This window comes from Psammomys obesus, unplaced genomic scaffold (assembly GCF_907164565.1).
Source record: "Psammomys obesus unplaced genomic scaffold, mPsaObe1.curated_primary_1811, whole genome shotgun sequence".
NCBI classification, from domain to species: Eukaryota; Metazoa; Chordata; class Mammalia; order Rodentia; family Muridae; genus Psammomys; species Psammomys obesus.
The window spans coordinates 10,300,422-10,310,926 of NW_026596117.1; the positions used below are offsets into that span (position 1 = coordinate 10,300,422).

The 10,505-nt window shown below is 44.1% G+C and overlaps 1 protein-coding gene across 1 annotated transcript in view; it reads right to left on the reverse strand.

The window, feature by feature from the left end:
- The window catches only part of Cracd (capping protein inhibiting regulator of actin dynamics), a 207,856-nt gene extending 207,752 nt beyond the window's left edge, over positions 1 to 104 (reverse strand). Inside the window, exon 1 of the mRNA XM_055629198.1 lies at positions 12 to 104. The gene's annotated coding sequence lies outside the window, so the exon portion shown is untranslated. The remainder of the gene's footprint in view (positions 1 to 11) is intronic.
- Positions 105 to 10,505: the final 10,401 nt, after the last annotated feature.

Consider the following 10,505-nt stretch of genomic DNA (forward strand, 5'->3'; position numbering starts at 1 on the left):
GGGGCGCTCACCTGCCGTTCGGACGGAGCGACGCGCGTCCCGGGAGCGTCGCGGCCCGCGGAGGCTCCGCAGCAGCAGCGGCGGCGACAGCAGCTCCAGCAGCGGCGGCGGCGGCAGCCCCAGCCAGCGCGCCCGGCTCTCAGGAGCCCGCGGCCTCCATTGCTCTCCCCGCCGCCGCCACCGCGCGGCACTGCGCGCCCGGCCCCGCGCGCCGCGGTCACATGCTCCGCCCGCTCGCCCGCTCGCCCGCCCGCCCGCGTCTCGGCCGCTCGGACCCGCGCTCGCCCCTCCCGGGGACCGCAGCGCTTGGCCAGTCCATAGATCCGACGGCGCCCCCCCCCCCCCCCCCATCCCGACGGCTCCGCACCCCGGCTGACCCGAAACCAGCAGGTAGCCCGGGGCCCCGGGTGGGACTTACAGTGCCCTCTCCACCCGCTGCGGGAATGAACCCAGCCAGGGCCGAATGCAGTGGTCGAGGCGCACCTTGCAAGGGGCAAGAGGCTAGGACCATCAGTCACCGTCCTTTCCAGATGACAAGTCAAGTCCCGGGTATTTGCATGAAGCGGTCACTCACTCAAGCGACCTGGACAATAGAGACCTTTCGCCCTGCACCGCAGCAGAATGGATCTGGAACTCCTGAGTCTCACAAGTGGAAGGACGTCCCTCCCGAGACTGAAAAACTACTCAGTGCATTTGAACACACTGACGTTGGTCATTATTGGCCCCACTCATAAGGAAATTCAATATTGACTTTGATATCTTAGGGAGAAAAATTATCTCTTCCTTTTGTGGATTAACTAGAAGCAATGAGACCTGACTCCATACTTTGTTGCTACGAATACAGGGATACCAAAATTAATTTAGTTTTCTCAGTGAACAAAGCAAACCAAACAAAGCAAAGATTTTCAGTTACAAAAGATGCACAAAGCCAACCCTAACATTTACTCCATAACGAATGAAAGGTCCCAGTGACCAAGACAGGGCTAATAGTCTCAATGCTGGCCTCACGAGTGACTCAGAAGAGACTGATACTGGAAATTCTATTCGGTGGTGGGTTAGCCAATTGTTTTGCTGGATGATTCTTGCTGTTGTTTTTTTGTTTGTTTGTTTTGTTTTGTTTTTCGAGACAGGGTCTCTGTAACAGCCTTGGCTGCCCTGAAACTTGCTCTGTAGGCTAGGCTGGCCTTGAACTCACAGAGATCTGCCTGCCTCTGCCTCCCAAGTGCTGGAATTACAGGCAGGTGCCACCTCACCTGGCCTGGATAACTATTTTAATCAAACGTCAGCATAAGATTTGGTTGTGAATTTTTAAGAGCATACATGCTGTTCCACTGATCATTGCTCACACATGTCCTAAGCCATGTCTGCCTTACTTCAGATAAGAATAATGAGTTTTAGAAAGTGTTGAGCAGGTTCCTTTTGGTTTGGTAGCACTAGAAAGTTCAAAATAAAATCTGGGCAGAACATACAACGGGGGGCTTTTTCTGGATACATTATACTCTTGATGCCAACTGCACAAGAACCACTCTATAAAAAATTCAAATTTATACAAGTGTAGGTCTGCTTAAGACAAATATGACAGCTTACATGCTGTTAAATATTCTAGGGAGTTGAGGCTCACATAAGAATGTTCCAGTGACTTTATGTATCAGACCTCAAATCAGAAGCTAAGAGGATACCTTGACTATCTTTTGAGCTATTTGTATTGGCTTTTGACTGTGACACCATATCAATAACAACAGTCCATGGAATAGTTAGCAAGGAGCTGTTAAGTTCATGCTACGATAACAGAAAATTTCAGACCAAACTCGGCACATTCAGGGTAGGATGGCTGCAGACTAATGGAAACCTTCAAAGTGGCTCCATATTAAACCCTCCTGCTTGGCAGGTGCCATAGTTGACAGAGTGTCTTTCTTCTGACTGCTCAGGCATACTGGTTCATAGTTCATACCAACAAAAGAAAACATAAGGACAACTGAATATCTATATGCAAAAAAAATTATATAAGAATCAACTTAAAATACATGCTAAGCATGAACGTAAGAGCTAAACCTATCAAACTCTTAGGAAAAAAAAAAACAAAAAACCTCACAGTGATGGTTTGGAGAGGGCAAGCCAAAATCCAACTAATAATAGAGGCATCTAATGACATTATTTTGCAACAAAAGGAACGAAGTACTAATTAACACATATGAGCCTTGTGCATATCAGGGCTGACCCTTGAGAACATTGCAAGTGAAAGAAGCCAGACACAAAAGACCAAATATGGCATGGACTCTTAGACTGAGTATGTAGACAGGCAACTTTCCTGAAACAACCACGGCTCATGTGAGGAAGGTGAGTTGGAGGAAAATAGAAAGTGGGTATTTGGAAAGATGAGCATGTTCTAAAATTGTGGAACTGGCTTTGCAACTGTGGGTTTCCTTAGATATCATTGACTCATATAGTACAGTGGTGAATAGCAGTAAAGCTGTCCAAGCTATTTTAAATCTTTTTGTTTGCCTTTGTATGCGTTCATGATAGAGAGTTCAGGGTAAAATGTGCCAAGTGATAAAAATTGCAAGCAAAATATTGAAAGTCTGGGTACCTGACGACAGAAAATATGAATTAAGGGGAAACCCAAGAGAAAAGGAAAGTAAGCAAGTCTGATTCTATAGCAAGATGTGTTTTACCTTTTCTTTGGCAGTGACAGAGAACTACATAGAAGTTAGCAAACTTGATCTAAAAGCTTGACCAAGCGTGTATCCAACAAACAGAAAACACACATTCTGTAATAAAACAGTGTTCACCAAAAAATTCAACAAATCTCAACAAGTTTCAAAGGTCAAATCATACATGCTACACTCTTTGGCCAAAAGTCAATGGGTTAGAAATTTATATCAAAACCCTACCTACATGGTTTCTGGTTTGTTTTGTTTATTTGCTTTTTCAGTGCTGAGAATTAAAGCAGGACCTCACACATTAGGCACATGGTTCATGACTTAACTCCGTCCCCAGCCTCTGAAACTCCCCCCCCCCATACAAGACATCCTGACCAGAGTCTCCTCTCCCTCCACCCCTCTCAGTCCCTGCCACACACACACACATGCCCTCTTCCCCAGACCCATTCTTCCTCTGTTTCCCTTCAGGAAAGAGCAGGGCTGCCAGTGACAACAAGAACTTGACATAGAAAGATGCTACAAGACGAGGTATGCAATATACCCTTATATCAAGGCTGGGACAAGGCGACCCAGTAGGAGGAAAATGGTCCCATGAGCAGGCAGAAGAGTCAGAGACACCTCCACTCCCATTGTTAGGAGTCCAACAAACAAACAAAAACAAGCCAAAGAATCACAGTGTGTATGTGGAGGGCCGGAGACAGACCCACACAGGCTCCGGGATTGCTGCTTTAGTCTCTGTGAGCCCCTAAGATCCCTGCATGCTTGAAACTTCCTTTTAAATAACTTTGTATCAAAGGTGGGGAGAATACACTTTACAGAAAGATCACACACATTAGTCTTGACTCATTTGTTTTGTGTGTGCTCATGTGAACGCAAGCGTGTGCATGGCATTTGTGAATGCGCAGTGTGTGTGTGAGAGACAGTGAGAGAGAAAGAACGATTTGCAGAAGCTAGTGAGATAAAAAAAACAAAACAAAAAAACCTGCTAAACTTAAACAACAGAATGAAAGGTGGTTCTCAGGAAACAGGCATCTAAATATTGATTACACAGGCTAGTTAGTCTCCGGCCTGTTAGTCACAAAAGACACAAAACTTAGGCCTTTCACAAGGAAATGAGAAGTAGCTAAGATCTGTAAAAGTGGGTTAAATGAAAGATTTCCAGGGAGAAATAATCATGAAACCTAAGAAGGAGAAGGAAATTTGATTGAAGTATTGAAAAGATTGCCAGGCTTTGCTTCTAACAGAGACACTGCCCATGGACTTGTGCGCCAGTTCCCAGCGACTCCGAAGGAACCAGCGATTTCCTTGCACGCAAAAACATTCCAGAATGTGGGAAAGAGCAATTTCACAGCTCATCCTAGGAGGCTGGAGAACTCTCAGTTAAAAGCAAGACAATGTTTCCCATACATGAAGGAAAACCTTGGGCCCGTTCCACCAGTGAGCATAAACCTTCAAAAATAATAATAAATAAATAAATACATAAACTAAATCCTCTAAAAACAAACCCAGTGGCAGGTGAAGAATCAAATAGTTCAGGAAATAGGAAGTGGCTGTTGTTGTGTAACATTATGAAAGTGCTTGATGTCATTGACCTTTTAAAAAGACGGCTATCGGTGTATTCCTTGTATGGCTCATGTTTAGGCAGTCATGTTGGCGAGACATCATGGGTGTGGCTTCTGCCATTTCTAAAATACACAGTCTCACAGAAAACTCCCTGTGTCTCTGTTTTTTGTTTGTTTGTTTGTTTGTTTTTTACAGTCTTTCTGGCCTCTCTTCCAAAATGTTCCCTGAGCCTTAGGTGCAGGAATGTTTTGTAGACTCATGGGCTGGACTGGGCTCCACAACTCTGCATTGTGACTGGCCGTGGCTTTCTGTAGTGGTCTCCCCCTTTTGTAAAGGGAAACTTCCTTGATGAGGGGGGAGGACCCCTCTTCTCTGTGGGTACAAAGGCAATTGTTTAGACACAGTCAGGGATTCCTGGTTTAGTAGAGGAGTGGCTGCAGGTTCTCCTCATGATCTAAACTTCGTGTACATTACCATAAAGAATAGCACTCTGAGTGTTGGCAGGAGTTCACCGTCGCCTTATCTTGTCTCAACTTCATAAGTCCTACTGAGGATTACCCCAGTCACAGCCTAAAGCGAGGGCTAGGTCAATGGGACAAACTTCACTCCATTTGTCACCAGTGGGGGAGCCAAGATCTGGCAGGACGGCCTCTGTCTGACTTTAGACAGTGTCCCCTGGGCTGGCAAGTCAGACGCGTTAGCCTCAGGGCCCTGCTCAGGTGTGTTCACTGCCCCACGAGCAGGAGTGGCTGGTAACTTAGAATGTGCAGCCATACCTAAGGAAACAGGCCACCCAAATGGAGGCTTTTTTCTCTGTCAGAGTGTTTTGGTACTGAGACAGAATGGACCACACACTTGAGCATTCTGTTTGATCCCAAATCAGCAGCCTTGGAGGGGGCCCAACTCAATAGCAGTGAATGCTCTTTTCATTTCCAGATCCGGCATTGCAGTGCCATAGCTCATTCCAGGGCCGGCCCGAATCAGGAAGCTGCAATGGCTTGACACCCTACCTGCGGCCTCCATTCCAACCTCTTGCTGTTCTGGCCCTGAAGACAAACTCACGTGGGCACAACTGTTTTTCAACCATTTTGCCCCCTGTAAATGCTACAAGCAGAAGACCTCCAGATGTGAATTCAAACCCAGACTAAGCATAACCCTTTTCTAACCGGCTGCAAACTCATCGGCTCCTCCTAGCTGCAGAGCAGCCTCTGGTGCATTAGTTACTGTTCTTGTTTCTGTGAGGAGAGGCCTGAGAAAAGGACTTAAGGCTTCGGCTCAGAGCTTGACAGAGAAGGCACAGCAGTGGCAGGTAGCTGCAGCAGCTGGTCATGTGACAGTCAGCAAGCAGAGAATGAGAAATGCTGGCGGGGGTCCAGAGCCCCAAGCCCACGTAACAACGCTACCCACATTTAGGGTGAATGGTCATCGAAGTCTATGTAGAAATTCCTTCACGGACACGCCCAAAGGCTTTGTTTCCATGCTGATTCTAAATCCCACCGGGTTGACACTCAAGATTAACCGTCACAGGTGAGCTGTATCCTGTGTTAGCCTGACAAGGCTCAGTTTGGCCAGTGACGGACACCGCCCACGTTTTGTATCCAGACAAAGTAGTGATGATCCAGAGCCATTAGACAGCACAGCCCAAAGCGAAGGGGCTTTAGGCTACATCCCAGCTGTGTGAAGGATGGTTCCGAAGACCTCTCCCCGTGACAGCTGGTTGTTTCTGGGCTCTCGGGAGGTATGGCGGAGGTCAATCCCGCCTGACTCTGAGAATCGTGTTGAGGTAAGCCTTTAACATTGAACAGGTTTGCTCCCCGTCTCTGGGGGCCACAGAAGGCAAGGTGATTGATGAAGTGCGCACACACACACCACACATGAAATTACAAGTTTATCTTCCAAATGTAGGGTCAAAGGGTAGTTTGTCCCCCAGGAAGACAGGTTTCTGTGGACTTAATCCCTGCACTTCCTTGTGGATAATCCAGGAACGCAAGGGCCTTCCTGCCGCTTACCCAGGAAATTCTCAGCACTGTGATGGGGGTAAGCCTCCTTGAGGGCTGAGGCATTGTCTAGGAAGAGCAAGCTTACTTGCACCTGCTACAGAAGAGATGGATTTGCAAGGCTAAGTCTTGTTGAGCTGTGATGTGACCGATGCACGATTGATATCTATCTGGACCTTTCCACATGCCTCAAGGGCTTGGGAGTAGAGAGAGCAAAGCAGGCATGCTGCTTACGGTGCTCAGTGTACTGGGAAGAAGAGAGGCCTTTATCCCCGACCCAGCATCCAGGAAACACTCAGACACTAACTCATCACCTTGTCCGTAAGCACAAATCCTAGACCCACTGTTCTTATTGCATATTGTTCTGCCTGAATGCCATATTCTTATTCTAAATTTCAGCCTTTTAAATTTTCTTGGAACTTAGCCACTTCGTCCATCATATTAACTGCCATCACTGCCTCCTCTTCTTCATACTTTCAGTTTTTGATATCTCACGTATCTGTAGTTACGTAAACTTAAAACTTAAGTTTGATATCTCACGTATCTTTATGTGACAAGTTTTGCTTTTAAGCTTATTTATTGTTCTGAAGATCCATTCTTGGTTTTGTTAAACTTACTTTTTTTGTGGTTGACTTTCTGTGATTTCCTATTTTTGTCTTGTCTTTTCGAAGGCAGTAGAGCTTGCTGTATGTCCTCCTAAGCTTGGGGTAAATTTTACTCGTTTGTTAGTGGGTTTCTTTCAGCAGCTTTGAAGTTGTGTGTCTTCTGCTATGAACCATCGGCACCCGAGATGGTTCTACATCCAGCTCCATTAATTCCAAATCCCAAATGATTTCATTCCTCTCCTGATCTCTTTTTTTCTTTTGGGTTTTTGAGAGTGTGGACTATTGGTCTTTCTGCCTCCGTGTCTTATATATACACCCGCTACTCTTGTCTTCCTTATTTTTTTCACCCAAGGGAAATTTATAAAAGTTTTAAGTTCCCAAATGCTAGAATTTCTTTTATTTTAAAATTGTATTGTGGTCAGAAAAAGAATAGTTTTGACTTAACCCTTTCAACCCCTAGGTTTCCTCTGTGGCTAATAATAAGAGTTATGTGTTATGGGGAATCAAGTGTAGGACCTCACACATGCTAGGTAAGGACCTGCCACTGGGCTGCACAGCCAGCCCTATGGCTGTCTTTTAAGTGTTAGGAGGGCCATTGAAAAAAACATGTCTTTTTGTTTGGGTGTCGAGTTTTACATGTGTATAGGCCTATGTTTTCTTGCTCTGCTGTTACTTTTTCCAGCATAAACATTTAAAAACATTTAAGGTTAATATATAAATGGTTTCATTATGGCATTTATATATATATGTATATTAAAGCATATATATATAATACTTTGTTATGGTTTATTCCTCCCCTCTCCCTGCTTTGTTCTCTCTTCCCCATTCTGGCTGGTTCCTTTCTTAAATCCTGATGGCTTCTCTTTCTGCCTTTGTGTCACGTGTAGTTTATTCCCGCCTCCTTTCTCAACTCCTAGAAGCTCCATTCTTCTGTGACCTACACACATATACACTTCCAAATACTTACATAGAAATATACATGTGTTTAATTTAAAATGCAGTTCTACACATGAAAAAAAGCATGGTAGTAATTGAGTCTCGCTCACTTTGTGTTAATACAATTTTTAGGTTGACCCATTTTCTTGCAACTCTGCTGTCATTTTTCTTTACGGTCACTGCTTTTGTGCACCACATTTTCATCATCCACTCTTCTATTGATGGACATGTAGGCTGGTTCCACTGCCTGCCCATTGTAAACAGTGCCACCATTTTAAGCATGGATGGACATTTTGTGAAACTGGTCAAGAGTCCTTCAGGTATATGCCCGGGAGCACAGCGGGGTCAAATGTCCTCTCATGTTAGTTCCTTAAGAAGTTCCATGCTGATGTCCATGGTGCACGCTAGCGTTCCCACCAGCAGTGTGTAAGGAGTCGTCTTTCCCCACCTCCTCACCAGCACTGTCCTGTGTTCTTGATGACAAGCATGCTCACTGGGACAGGCAGGACTCTCCAGGCACTTTTAACTTCTCACGTCTCTGACGGCCAAGGATGTTCACTTTTCAAGTACGTATTTATTTACACCTCAGCTTTTGTGAACTGTCTAGTCAATTCACTAGCTTATTTTTTGGTGGATGATTTTGGTTTGGGGTGTTGAAGACTTTCAGTTGATTTATTTTCCATAGTCTGCCTTCAGGTACCTTGGCCTCTCTGGCATTGATGGGTCCCACTGACCTCATCTTTCTTCAAAGTAGGGTAAAAATATCATCAAATAATAAAAGCAGCGCCCAAAGCCACTGATTTTGTGTTATTCTGTACCTGACTGCTTTGCTGAAAGGCTTCATCAGGACTAAGTTCTCTGGGGGAGTTTTCAGGGTTTTTAAAGACAGGACTATGTTGTTTGCAAGTAGGGATAATTTTGGCTTCCTTCCTATTTGTATCCTATTTCTTTGTGTTATTGCTCCAGCTAAGGCTTCAGGCAGAACACGATACTACTTATCCCCTCTACTTTTTCCTGTTTCCATGTTTACAGATACTCTCCTTCTAGTCTCATGGGTTCTTAGGTCTGTCTTTTGACTGTATCCCAGAGATCTAGACATTGTGTTCATGTTTGCTTATTTTTCACTTGCTAGATTTCTCTTTTACGTTGCCTTTTCATCCATATTGCTGAAGTTCTCCCCCACTGCTCCATCTTTTGACCTTATGATGACTTTCCGCTCCAGCTCCCGGGCTGAATTAACCTGCTGCTCTGTATCTTCTTTCAGCACATTGAACATTTTTACTGAGAAGAACAAAGTTACAGACACTCAGCTGGGGGTGAGAGGAAGGAAAGCTGAAGTTGCTTCCAAACCCAGGTTCTGCCTCACCCTATCACTGACTGGCAGAGAAAACTGAGGCTTCAGGAGGAGGCTGATCAAGCTACAGAGCTTTCTCTAAAACAGATCATGTATTAGGTCACAAAGCAAGTCTTTAGACAGGAAATTAAAATAAGTTGCAGGAGAAATTATGGGCAAAGTCAACAAGGAAGGAAAAAAAATCCTAGAACTGACTAAACATGAGAAAACACGTCAGAATCTACGGGCTACAGAAAGGTGCGATGCAGGCTCTCAAAGGAGAATTGTGGTCAAGGTCTTGCTCAGCCAGGTATGATGTGCACACAGACACAACATGACTGTTGTGGGGGCATAATCAAGCACCTTCTGATCATGAGGTATGTGACAAACTGCACAAGGTGGGAGGGCAGGCCAGCACAGGGTACTAACTGTCAATTAAAAGGATTTCCAGTGACAAGACTGCACAACGGTAAACACGTTAGTCCAGTTTATTCACTGTGCCCAACAGGGACTTTGATTTAAATTCTTTGTTTCTTTGAGACAGGGTTTCTCTGTGTAGCCTTGGCTGTCCTGGACTCACTTTGTAGACCAGCCTGGCTTTGAACTCACAGAGATCCACATCTGCCTCTGCTCCTCGAGTGCTGGGATTACAGGTGTGTGCCATCATGCCCAGCTGATTTAAATGCTTTTATTTTGAACTAACTGAAAATAAATGAGTTATCTAACAAGTTGGCTGGCACCTAAACTGAAGGATTTTCCTAAGTTGCATCATGATAAAATTTGATTTGTGTAAATTTTACTTAATTTTAGAATTAAGAATTTTACTAATATAAAATCATAAAACATATTGGAAAGAAAGAGAAAGTAAATTGGCTGGTACATTTATTGGCAAATCCATAGTCAAGCTCCATGATTTAAAATTATTTAAAACAAAAGTAAAAACATCCATTAAAAAACACATTGTTTTTTAAATTAAAATAATTTTTTAAAACTTCAGTATGATGATTATAAAATAAAAAGTATGAAAGTGACACATTTGTAATTACAGAAAACATTAAAAATGAACATTTAACAGAGATTGTCTTGCGATGCTTTGGGAATAAAGGTGGGAACAAGTATTTTATTTATGTGTATTTATTAAAAGATTTTCCAAATTACACTGCAAATGGTCCTTTTTTTGTATAGAACATGAATTTACTCAAGAGATAGAATGAATAAAATTACAAAGACGGTGGGAAAGTAAGTTGTCACATACTCAAATACGCAGCAAATTATTGCAAAGGACATGGCCTGAACATAGAAGGCACACCAGTTACACAGTTACACAGTTACACAGGGAGGACTACCGCCTTCAGGGACGTTCACACACACACACACACACACACACACACACACACACACACACACACAC